The sequence below is a fragment of the Ranitomeya imitator genome, chromosome 8, assembly GCF_032444005.1.
Source record: "Ranitomeya imitator isolate aRanImi1 chromosome 8, aRanImi1.pri, whole genome shotgun sequence".
NCBI classification, from domain to species: Eukaryota; Metazoa; Chordata; class Amphibia; order Anura; family Dendrobatidae; genus Ranitomeya; species Ranitomeya imitator.
Genome location: NC_091289.1, coordinates 160496237 through 160509463, shown reverse-complemented (window position 1 = coordinate 160509463; position 13227 = coordinate 160496237). Strand labels below are relative to the sequence as shown.

Genomic DNA, 13227 nt, shown 5'->3' with positions numbered 1-13227 from the left:
GTGTTTGGAGGAAAAAGAATACTGAGTTGCATCCATCAAACACCATACCTACTGTAAAGCATGGTGGTGGAAACATCATGCTTTGGGGCTGTTTCTCTGCAAAGGGGCCAGGACGACTGATCTGGGTACATGAAAGAATGAATGGGGCCATGTATCGTGAGATTTTGAGTGCAAACCTCCTTCCATCAGCAAGGGCATTGAAGATGAAACGTGGCTGGGTCTTTCAACATGACAATGATCCAAAGCACACCGCCAGGGCAACGAAGGAGTGGCTTCGTAAGAAGCATTTCAAGGTCCTTGAGTGGTCTAGCCAGTCTCCAGATCTCAACCCTATAGAAAACCTTTGGAGGGAGTTGAAAGTCTGTGTTGCCAAGCGAAAAGCCAAAAACATCACTGCTCTAGAGGAGATCTGCATGGAGGAATGGGCCAACATACCAACAACAGTGTGTGGCAACCTTGTGAAGACTTACAGAAAACGTTTGACCTCTGTCATTGCCAACAAAGGATATATTACAAAGTATTGAGATGAAATTTTGTTTCTGACCAAATACTTATTTTCCACCATAATATGCAAATAATATGATAAAAAAACAGACAATGTGATTTTCTGGATTTTTTTTCTTAGTTTGTCTCCCATAGTTGAGGTCTACCTATGATGTAAATTACAGACGCCTCTCATCTTTTTAAGTGGTGGAACTTGCACTATTGCTGACTGACTAAATACTTTTTTGCCCCACTGTATATATATATATATATATATATATATATACACTGTATGTATATATATATATATATATATATATATATATATACAGTTAGGTCCATATATATTTGGACAAAGACAACATTTTTCTAATTTTGGTTATAGACATTACCACAATGAATTGTAAACAAAGCAATTCAGATGCAGTTGAAGTTCCGACTTTCAGCTTTCATTTGAGGGTATCCACATTAAAATTGGATGAAGGGTTTAGGAGTTTCAGCTCCTTAACATGTGCCTCCCTGTTTTTAAAGGGACCAAAAGTAATTGGACAATTGACTCCAAGGCTATTTCATGGACAGGTGTGGGCAATCTCTTCATTATGTCATTCTCAATTAAGCAGATAAAAGGCCTGGAGTTGATTTGAGGTGTGGTACTTGCATTTGGAAGGTTTTGCTGTGAATTAAACATGAGGTCAAAGGAGCTCTCCATGCAGGTGAAACAAGCCATCCTTAAGCTGCGAAAACAGAAAAACTCATCCGAGAAATTGCTACAATATCAGGAGTGGCAAAATCTACAGTTTGGTGCATCCTGAGAAAGAAAGAAAGCCTGGTGAACTCATAAATGCAAAAAGACCTGGGCGCCCACAGAAGACAACAGTGGTGGATGATCGCAGAATAATCTCCATGGTGAAGAGAAACCCCTTCACAACAGCCAACCAAGTGAACAACACTCTCCAGGAGGTCGGCGTATCAATATCCAAATCTACCATAAAGAGAAGACTGCATGAAAGTAAATACAGAGGGTTCACCGCACGGTGCAAGCCACTCATAAGCATCAAGAGTAAAGAGGAGAGACTGGACTTTGCTAAAAAACATCTATAAAAGCCAGCACAGTTCTGGAAGAACATTCTTTGGACAGATGAAACCAAGATCAACCTCTACCAGAATGAAGGAAAGAGAAAAGTATGGTGAAGGCGTGGTACAGCTCATGATCCAAAGCATACCACATCATCTGTAAAACACGGCGGAGGCAGTGTGATGGCTTGGGCATGCATGGCTGCCAGTGGCACTGGGTCACTAGTGTTTATTGATGATGTGACACAGGACAGAAGCAGCTGAATGAATTCTGAGGTATTCAGAGACATACTGTGTGCTCAGATCCAGCCAAATGCAGCCAAACTGATTGGTCGTCGTTTCATACTACAGATGGACAATGACCCAAAACATAAAGCCAAAGCAACTCAGGAGTTTATTATAGCAAAGAAGTGGAATATTCTTGAATGGCCAAGTCAGTCACCTGATCTCAACCCAATTGAGCATGCATTTCACTTGTTAAAGACTAAACTTCAGACAGAAAGGCCACAAACAAACAGCAACTGAAAACCACCGCAGTGAAGGCCTGGCAGAGCATCAAAAAGGAGGAAACACAGCGTCTGGTGATGTCCATGAGTTCAAGACTTCAGGCAGTCATTGCCAACAAAGGGTTTTCAACCAAGTACTAGAAATTAACATTTTATTTAAAATTATTGAATCTGTCCAATTACTTTTGGTCCCTTTAAAAACAGGGTGGCACATGTTAAGGAGCTGAAACTCCTAAACCCTTCATCCAATTTTAATGTGGATACCCTCAAATGAAAGCTGATAGTCTGAACTTCAACTGCATCTGAATTGTTTTGTTTAAAATTCATTGTGGTAATGTCTATAACCAAAATTAGAAAAATGTTGTCGCTGTCCAAATATATATGGACCTAACTGTATATATATATATATATATATATATATATATATACACCAGGGCCATTCACCACCTTCTTTGACCACTTCACCACCTGGCTGCTTCATTTCCTCTCTGCTGACATCCCCACTATCATCTTGGGCGGCTTCAACATCCCCATTGACACTTCCCTCTCAGCTGCCACTAAACTTCTATCTCTCACATCCTCCTTCGGCCTCACTCAATGGTCTTCTGCAGCCACTCACAAAGATGGTCACACACTGGACCTCCTCTTCACCCGCCTCTGCTCCCTCTCTAACTTCTCTAACTCATCTCTTCCTCTTTCTGACCACAATCTACTCACATTCTCTTCCCTCTCCACTCCTTGTCTACAATACCCAACCCACAAACTTGCACATCCTCGCAGAAATCATAAGCACCTTGATCTACACTCACTCTCTGAATCCCTCCTCCCTCTTACAGACATAAGCTCCCTACACAATGCGGATGACGCTGCCGCTCTATATAGCACCACAATAGCTGCAGCTCTGGATTCGGTTGCCCCTTTTACACATACCGAAGCTCGCAAAATCAACAGACAGCCCTGGCACACCAGCCTGACAAAAGAACTGAGGTGATCTTCCAGGGCTGCTGAGCGGAGATGGAAAAGATCCCACTCCAACGAGCACTTCATCGCATTCAAACAGTCCCTCACTACTTGCAAGGCCACACTCTCCACAGCTAAACAAACCTACTTCTCATCTCTCATATCCTCCCTGTCTCACAACCCTAAACAATTATTCAACATCTTCAATTCTCTCCTCCGTCCCCCAGCACCTCCTCTCTCCCCACTTATCTCAGCTGAAGACTTTGCCTCATTTTTCAAGCATAAGATTGAGAACATCAGAGACAGTTTTGGTCAACAACCCCCAGAGCCCTTCTTCCCGACTTCCCAGCCCTCCTCCTCCAAAACCAACTTCTCCACCATTACAGAAGATCGACTCTCCACTCTACTCTCAAGATCACATCTCACCACCTGTGCACTTGACCCGATCCCATCCCACTTCATCCCAAACCTCACCACAGTCTTAATCCCAACCCTAACCTTTCTCTTCAACCTATCACTAACAACTGGTGTTTTCCCCTCAAGCTTTAAACATGCCTCAATCACACCTATCCTCAAAAAGCCCTCTCTTGACCCATCCTCTGTATCTAGCTATCCCCCTATATCACTTCTCCCCTATGCCTCAAAACTACTGGAACAACACATCCATCCTGAACTGTCCTCCCATCTCTCTTCCTGCTCCCTCTTCGACCACTTACAATCTGGCTTCCAGTCACACCACTCCACTGAAACTGTTCTAACTAAGGTCACCAATGACTTATTAACTGCCAAAGCCAAGCGACACTACTCTGTCCTCCTCCTCCTAGACCTGTCCTCTGCCTTTGACACAGTGGACCATTACCTATTACTACAGACCCTCTCATCCCTTGGCATCACAGACTTGGCCCTATCCTGGATCTCATCATACCTAACAGACCGGACATTCAGCGTCTCCCACTCACACACCACCTCCTCACCTCGCCCTCTATCTGTCCGAGTCCCGCAAGGTTCAGTCCTAGGGCCCCTCCTCTTCTCCATTTACACTTTTGGCCTGGGACAGCTTATAGAATCTCATGGCTTTCAGTATCATCTCTATGCTGATGACACACAGATCTACATCTCTGGACCAGATATCACCTCCCTACTAACCAGAATCCGTCAATGTCTGTCAGCTATTTCATCCATCTCCGCTACATTTCTAAAACTTAACATGGACTAAACAGAATTCATCATCATTCCCCCATCTCACACGACCCCCCAACGAACCTATCCATTACAGCAAATGGCTGCCCACTCTCCCCAGCTCGCTGCTTCGGGGTAATCCTTGATGCTGATCTCTCTTTCAAACCACATATCCAAGCTCTTTCCACTTCCTGCCAACTTTAACTCAAAAATATTTCACGGATCCGTACATTTCTCAACCAAGAATCTGCAAAAACCCTAGTCCGTGCCGTCATCATCTCCCACCTCGACTACTGCAACCTCCTGCTCTGTGGCCTCCACTCGAACACTCTCGCACCCCTCCAATCTATTCTAAACTCAGCTGCCCGACTAATCTACCTGTCCCCCCGCTATTCACCGGCCTCTCCCCTCTGTCAATCCTTTCACTGGCTCCCCATGGCCCAGAGACTCCAGTACAAAACCCTAACCATGACGTACAAAGCCATCCACAACCTGTCTCCTCCATACATCTGTGATCTCGTCTCCCGGTACTTACCTGCACGCAACCTCCGATCCTCACAAGATCTCCTACTCTACTCCCCTCTTATCTCCTCTTCCCACAATCACATTCAGGCTTTCTCACATGCATCCCCCCTACTGTGGAACTCTCTACCCCAACACATCAGACTCTCGCCTACCATCGAAACCTTCAAAAATAACCTGAAGACCCACCTCTTCCGACAAGCCTACAACCTGCAGTAACCACTGATCGACCAAACCATTGCACGACCAGCTCTATCCTTACCTACTGTATCCTCACCCATCCCTTGTAGATTGTGAGCCTTCGCGGGCAGGTCCTCTCTCCTCCTGTACCAGTTGTGACTTGTATTGTTTAAGATTATTGTACTTGTTTTATTATGTATACCCCTCCTCACATGTAAAGCGTCATGGAATAAATGGCGCTATAACAATAAATAATAATAACAATAATATCAACAATATAAAAGTTATGTAGTCAAATACAGTTTCGTATGTTAATAATGGCAATTTATATGTAAAAATTGTATGCAATAGTGATGAGATTTTTATTTTGCGCACCCATCGGTGAGTCTCATCTGATATGGAAGAGATTAGTGCGTGCTGCAATTTGACACTTGGCCCATGAGAAAGAATGGTCATCTGAATAACATTGGTCAGTGTGCCATCTGATTTTTACACATCCGTATAATCCACTTGCACGAACGAGCCTTAAAGGGGTTCTCTGGACATGAGCTACAAGTCTGCAGTTACTCTACGTGTCTGCGTGAATCCTCACATCGCGCACTCTGAGGATTCTCTGCTGTCGGTTTTACGGAACTGCAACACAGAACTAGGATAGAAAGGGGAAAACTGACCCTGCACTGAGACTAGGCTCATACCCTACGATAGAGTAGACGAACCATTCCTTGCGAATAGACCCATCGATGATCCTAGGTTAATCTAATTGAAGACCTATAGATAGGGGGAAGGAGGTCCCTGAAAGATCTAAGGACTGGGTATAAAAACGGGTCATCTCCTAATAGATAACACAGAGATGGCTGCAGAAACCAGCTGAAAACAGAAACTAAGGATAGCGGAACCCGAGATCCCAGAACTGCACAATATCAAACACAGAACGCTATCAAAGCACCTAGCCAGAACTGTAGTGGATTGACGCTGTTGTCCAGCAAGGAATGGGAGGCAGGTGCTGGGTAATAAAGGGTGATACAATCACCTGACCTAAGACAACCCAGCACCAGGGGAAAACCCAGCAGCCACAACAAGATGGCGGATGGTCAAAAACAAAACAGATTCTAACAGTCGGAAGCAGCGGGTGCGTGACCGCAAGTATGAGATTTTCATGCTTATGGTCACATGCCGACTAGACGTGCACAGCCTCATTCAATGCTGGTGCATTGAGCGATGCCAGATACAGTCTAGTTGGAATGTGGCCTGAAGTATGCATATCGTGTACTCGCGGTCACATGCCCGTCCGCTCCTGGTACCTCAGTGTGTGCAATGTGAGGATTCACATCTGCCGTCACATAGACTGGACAACCACTTTAAAGTTATTGACCACGCTCCTTCCTTTTAACCCTTTAAGGCTACATTCACACTTTGCGGATTTTGCTGCGGATCCGCAGCGGATTTGACCGCTGCGGGTCCGCAGCAGTTTCCCATGAGTTTACAGAACAATGTAAACCTATGGGAAACAAAAAACACAGTGCACACGCGCGGAAACGCTGCGGATTACATTCCGCAGCATGTCACTTCTTTTCTGCGGATTTTCACCTGCTCCAATAGAAAACTGCAGATGAAAATCCGCAGAAGAAACCGCAGTAAAAACCGCGATAAATCCGCAGTAAAAACCGCAACGGGTTTTCACTGCGGATTTAGGAATTCTGCTGCGGAAAAATCCGCAGTGGAATCTGCAAAGTGTGCACATAGCCTAATATATTTCCAGGCCTTTGCGTTTTTGTGTTTCTTGTAAGCAGAGATCAGATTCAGCAATGTCATAATGCCAGCGCGCAGTCACACCACTGACCACCAGGCGGCGCTGTGCTGTTACAGCAGAAAGACCTTTAACTCCTTCACTGGTGAATGTTTTAGAAGGAAACATTGATGCAATCCATCTGTAAATAATGTGTAGCACAATCCACTCGGTGACTGTAACATTACAATGTAACCACATACTCCACAATTAGTTACATTGCTTGTTTTGATGAAAGTGTGATTATTTGTTTTTGCTTCTCCATTTGTAAACACAGAGGACATCTAAATTTATCCTCATTGATCCTAACCACATGCAAATGATCCAGCAGCAGGTCTACCAGTGATATCTGCAGCTGCCCATGGAAATGCAGGATAGGGAGGTGTTAGACATGAATGGGCAGGGCTGGCAGCAAAGGTGGCAGCCACAGAGCCAGGCTGCAGATCCCATTAGCCCAGCAGATGCCACAGGACTGCCATCAGCTGTATTGCCATACATTGTATGGCCCTGTCTTCCTACAGCAGCATCCCCTATTCAGCTTTCATCACTGCCTCCTCCTCCTCCTCCTCAGTGAGGCCCAGGGAGGGGGCAGAGATCTCATACAGCAGTGTCTGGGAGCAGAGCTTCTGCCATAGCCTGGATGTGAAGCCTCTGTGCCTGGATCAGCACTGAATGCAGCAGCCAGCATGGTCTCCCTGCAGCCAGGACAGCAATGAGCCCCTCACTGAATCACCCTGACCTGCATGTAGGACCCCCGCCCACAGGTAATGCACTGCTTGCATGGAAGGCCTCCTGTGTGTGATTGCCATAATGCATGCATATATGAATGAATCCTATACATTTCTGGATTACATTGCCTTGCTTTCCTTCCTTTGTTCCCAACACATTCCCACACTTGTCATCATGGAGTATTATTCATTCATCAATGGAGGGGGATGAATCACTAATTCAGGGTCTTTTTTTCCCAATTGGAGCAGTGTCTAAAAATTATCGCTTTCCTCGTCACTCGGCGTAATGCTTCTATAATAAGGTAAGCGCTACCTGCGACTACACCGGGCCAAGTCTTTCGCTCGCGCGCGATTTCTATAGTTGTGACCGCTTACTGTTTTTCTAAAATGTTGCACGTCTGACCGCTCTTTAGGATAGAAAAAAAGGAGAAACTGAGATGTATGTAGATGACTTAGAAAACGCTGTAACTCATTCATAAATCTAGATCCTGATGGCAGCGCCAATGTTTTCTGTGTGCAGGCCTCGTGGTGGAGCGCGACATTAAAATCCTTATTTTATTACATACACATGGAATAAAGCGAATTATACAGGGACGATGATCTACTGTGTAATACCCACTTTGCTACAATTAATTCCATGTATATGGGTTATATCTCTTATAACGTGCACACCCAGGAGTCGTCAGTACATGGGTCCATTGGCACAGACTCTCTGACAAAACATAGCTTGTCGGGTACGGTATTAGGCTAGGGTCGCCCACATACAGCGCTGTCCGCTGAGCTCGAATCCCCGTAAAACAGGATTCTGACGGAAACCACCACAGAGCGCCAGCGGAGCCATTCACGTCAATGAAGCTGACGGAGTCACTTTGGACACTGTCTGGCCTCCATCCTCGTTGTAGTCTTCTCTTTCAGACATGCACAAAAGTGTGGTCTCTAAACAATATATGTGGGATACTTCCACAGAGATCTGAGGATTTATTCCATCCATAGAGCTTTCTAGGTAACGCTAGGTCACCCAAAGTGAGAAAGACAGTCATGGCCACTGCTCCCCTCTCAGGAGCTTACCGAACAGAAGCCCCCTTTTCTATTAACTTCTATTTAATTCCCTAACTGTGCATATGGAATTTGGTTTTGTAACTTGGACAAGGCCTATATATAAAGTGCATGGAAACTGTGGAACCACTTACCTTCTTGGCACCATCTGCCAAATATTTATAATGGAAAGCACCTCGGAGAGTGGAGAGCGGGCTCAGGAGCTGCGCTCGCTCCATATGAAGTCCGATCTGGATGTTATACCCAGCTGGGCTCCTACTGTGATCAGAGATCATCGAATCCAAGCCGCTTAACTGTTTAGATGCTGCGGTCGGTAGCAAATGTGGGATTCAAGTTCAATCAGGTGTCCATGGATTTCGGTCTGAGCACACACCACTAATGCAGGGTCTGGCCGCGTCTCTCCCAACTCCAGTGCTACAGCTTCATAGGGTATATGAGCCTGTCACACTCGGGTCAGGAGCACCGCGGCCTGTCCGTGCCCTGCTCGGACATCTGAATGTGCCCTTAGGCTAACTTCAACTATCTGTGAAATACTGACTGTGCTCAGGTCGCAAAACATGATGAGGCCTCATATATGAGGCAATAAGCCCAGGTTAGGCAACTCGCCGGTTGAGCAAGTTGGTGCGATCCATCCATGACCTGCTTAGGCATGGCGATCACATTTCCATGCACACCGAATGATCGTTGACATGATTATTTTGGGCGTATAGAACACAATGTTATCAGCAGCACATGTTGTGTCTACACAAGGTGATGAGCTGCCAAAATAATGATTTCTAAATGTGTGCTTTGCTTGTTGATCAGGTGAGTGCCAGTTTAGCATCCGCCACCTCCACCGGTGAGCTGGTATCCCCAGGTGCCCTGCTCCATACACTGCGTACATCCGGCCGCTGCCAGCGGTGATACCAGCTGGTTGGTGGAGGTGCCGGAACTCCTCTAACACTTCTCCTGTGTGTATCCATGTTCTATCCAGGCTTGGACTGGCCCACAGCAGAGCAGGAGAATCCTCCGGTGGGCCCCTGTGCAAGAGTGGAATATGGATGCTTCTAGGGGTATTTTCGACTTAAATGTTTTTACGACATTCAGATGTGTGATGAGTTCCCCTATTACTTAAATCTCCATGAGACTAAATAGATCATTGATATTTCTTTTCTTTTTCTCAATGTAGAGGTCGTTCATTTTTTTTTTCATTGTAATAAATGATAGTCAGGAAAATCTCTCACTAGGAATATTTAAAGGTTTACACGCCCCTTATTAATTATGATGATGTATGAGCACACCCGTGTATCCATCACTGAGTTGGGGAACAACGAGTACTTGCTCTCCAGATCATAAGAGCACATATAGTCCTCAGCCCTATTAATACAGTCTATCATACCTCTATCCCGGAGCGCTGATAGACTGTGACACCATGGGAAGGCGAGGGTGGACTGTTTACACGACAAGCGTTTTACATATTAGATGAAGCCATTGAAGAATCTATAACCGGTGGAGAAAGGCTGAGCTTGATGGACCTGTGACTTCCACCATATGTAACTGTGAAGAATAAAGGCAGCCCTGGACATATCCTAACTTTCAAAATCGAAAAGCTACCCCCTCAGAATTGTTCCCCAAAGTCCGCTTCCACAATGGAACAGCAGTGCATGTCAACCCAAACTGTGTACAAATGTGTGCACCCGTTTTGCGCCGTAATTATTTATACAATTTTTTTTCCCTAATTTAATAGTTTGCCTGCAAACGGCATTGAACACTGTGCGTACTGCTGCATTAGAAAAGGCATTTAACAGCTGACTATCCTGGATCTCCGTGCTCCTGTGGAATCCAACATGGTCACCAGAGTTGGACCGGCCCACCTGTTATACAGCGGGCCCAGATTATACAAATGTAATAGGCATAAGTATAAACCAGAGGACGTGAGGTCCAACATAGCCCAGACCAATCTGCCGCTGATAGATCCAATGCACAGACTACATCAGGGGTGTCAAACCGCATTCCTCGAGGGCTGCAAACAGGTCATGTTTTCAGGATTTCCTTGTACTGCACAGGTGATAATTTAATCACCTACACAAATAATGAGTTGGTGATTAAATTATCACCTGTGCAGTACAAGGAAATCCTGAAAACATGACCTGTTTGCAGCCCTCGAGGAATGCAGTTTGACACCCCTGGACTACATGGAGCACAGCAAGATTAGGCAAATAGAACAATAAAGTCCGGCATCCGGAATCATGACTTTTATTATCTTTAATTCATCATTTAAAAACCTTTGAAGTCACCATCCAAAATTTTTAAAACGCTGCTCAGAAAAACATCGTTTGTCATCCCCTAAGCTTTATTTTATAAGAGGCATAGATCCCCGATGCTGGAATTTTATTGTTCTGGCTTTAGAAAGGATCATTTATTGCTGTGAATCGTAGCAAGTTATTCTATATAGATATGATGTGGTGGTGAAGTCTTTTGTAGATAGGTCTTCAAAAAACTGGTGGGACCAAAAGACCTCATTCACCTGCTGACGGTCACTCTTCATTCTGATGAACTCTCCAGCACTTCTTCTCTCTAGCTTTCCAAGGCTGGACAGAGGAATGAAAAGCTGGATGTCTTCTATAACTGGTGCGGATTTCCGATACACAGGAGCAAGTTGGCTGGTGCTTGTTTAGGTGGTGTCCCACAATTAGTTTTTGACTCTGAATATTTTTGCTGTCTAAGGGGATCTGCAGATGATCAGTAAACGCTGCGAGTTGGATGCTGTGTACTTGTGCAGCATCCAGTCCAGATGTTACAGCATAGTGGATGGGATCCCATGTCCACTAAGCGTCTAGAGATGCCCGCGGAGCCGGACCTGTGGCACGTCTTTCCAGACTGCAGCATGTCAATTTCTCTTGCGGCGACGTGAGTCGGTGAATCCCCACGGCTCATTGATCAATGCGGATTCTCCTGTGTTCAATAGATGGCAGTGCTTAGGATGCAGCGAACATGTTCCGGGTCCAAAGCGCTGACAGTTCCGGATCGTCTGCACATACCCTTACAGTATCAGAAAAGTGGATGGGAGTTCTAGTAATCTCATGCGCACTTTTTTTTTGTTTTTTAACAAAGCGTGAACTGACCTACGGTGTGTGTTTCACATCCGCAACGTGTCAACTTATCTTGCGGCTAGGCTGAGTTTTGTGTGACGATTTTTCCCTTGAACTTGCACTAGATGTGGTGGATCCGCTTAAAAAATGAATCTGCGATTTTTAGTGTGTTTCCACTGCAGAAACAAACTAAAAAAAAGAGAAAGAGACTAAAAACCAGCAGCAAAAACACATGTGAAAACACACACTGAAAAGCCTATAACTAGGGCCCTACTGGGATTGTTCGGACCCCACACAGGGTGCATATTGTTAGCTGCACGTTCTCTGTACAGATGGGCTGTAGACAATGATGATTTTAGGACTCCCATAAACGATCCAGTTGGCTGGAGACTGAGCTTTTCGCTGATTAATATTTTTACATGTGCCAATGATGGGGAACGACGGGTCTTGTGAACGCTTGTTCATCCGATTTGGCCCCTGTAAATATACCACCGATTGAGAATAACAGATTTTAGAAGTAGAAGGACGATCTTCAAAATGAAGTTCCTTTATCCTGGCAGAATTTGTACAGTATGTGTTACACCTTGAATAGTTGTTTTGTAGAAAAGCAAGTCCAACAAGCTTTCCGTATTTCAGCAACAATGTCTGTGCTAAACATACCGGTCAGTCAGTAATGTGTGACCTCGGGTCAAAATAAAAGTAGCAAGTTGTGAACGTTCACCTAAGTTGTTTCCCTGCTGGAGATAAAATGATCCTTCCCGATGGTTCCTGCACATGGCCGTATTTGCGGTCTGGGTGCGATCTGACAAAACATCGGATCGCACTCCGACCAGTGTTAGTCTGTGAGGTCGTGCACATGTCACATTCTTCCTTTAACCGTTTTGAGAAAAAAATCACTGCATGCCCAAAATGATCTGATATTCGGACTGTACTCGGCCATGCAAGTCAGTGAGTCCACGGAAAACGTTGGACTGCACTCGGATCACATCCACGGACTGATGAAATGGAGAAAATTGAGGGTTTTATTTCCCATCATCTTCTCATCTGAGAGAATTGGATCACTCTCTGATCAGTGTGTAATCAGAGATTTCCATAATCTTTCCGATGCTCTCGTATGAGAATACGCGATTGTCTGCAGCCTTAAAATAATAGTGTAATACTTCACCGGGAAATATCACTTTAAATAAGGGCAGTAAACTTTGTGCTTGCCGCTTGTTTCCACAAACAAATGAAACCTGTAGAGCAAGTTGAATTTTGCATTTTTATAGTCTGTTTTGTGATACATTTGGTTCCATGTTCCGAAACAAATATGCACCTGCTGATCAGCAGATGTCGGGAAATACGGTTCTTGGCGCCATGACAGGGCAATGATATACGAGCAGTCTGTTGACTACCAGGATCCATATTACGGCCCTGACTCAATATGATATAACTTGTCCCACACATACAAGTATCTCCTAAATGCTACCAGGACATGTCCGACACCAATTGTGATATGGACACAAATTACAGCTGAGTTCCCTCCAGCCCTGGTCTCATATTGGGTTTATTATTATGCCTTCCTTCATTATCAAAGAATGTCCGGATATTTTACAAACATTGCAATTTTATCAGTAGATATTTACTATTTCATAAAACTAAAAGTCAATCAATTGACAGGGAATATTAATGGACTATGCGGC

The 13227-nt window shown here is 44.8% G+C and overlaps 1 protein-coding gene across 1 annotated transcript in view; it reads left to right on the top strand.

Annotated features, from left to right (window-relative positions):
* Positions 1-7138: 7138 nt before the first annotated feature.
* Positions 7139-13227, top strand: part of TLCD4 (TLC domain containing 4) — a 60358-nt gene continuing 54269 nt past the window's right edge. Inside the window, exon 1 of the mRNA XM_069737690.1 lies at positions 7139-7454. The gene's annotated coding sequence lies outside the window, so the exon portion shown is untranslated. The remainder of the gene's footprint in view (positions 7455-13227) is intronic.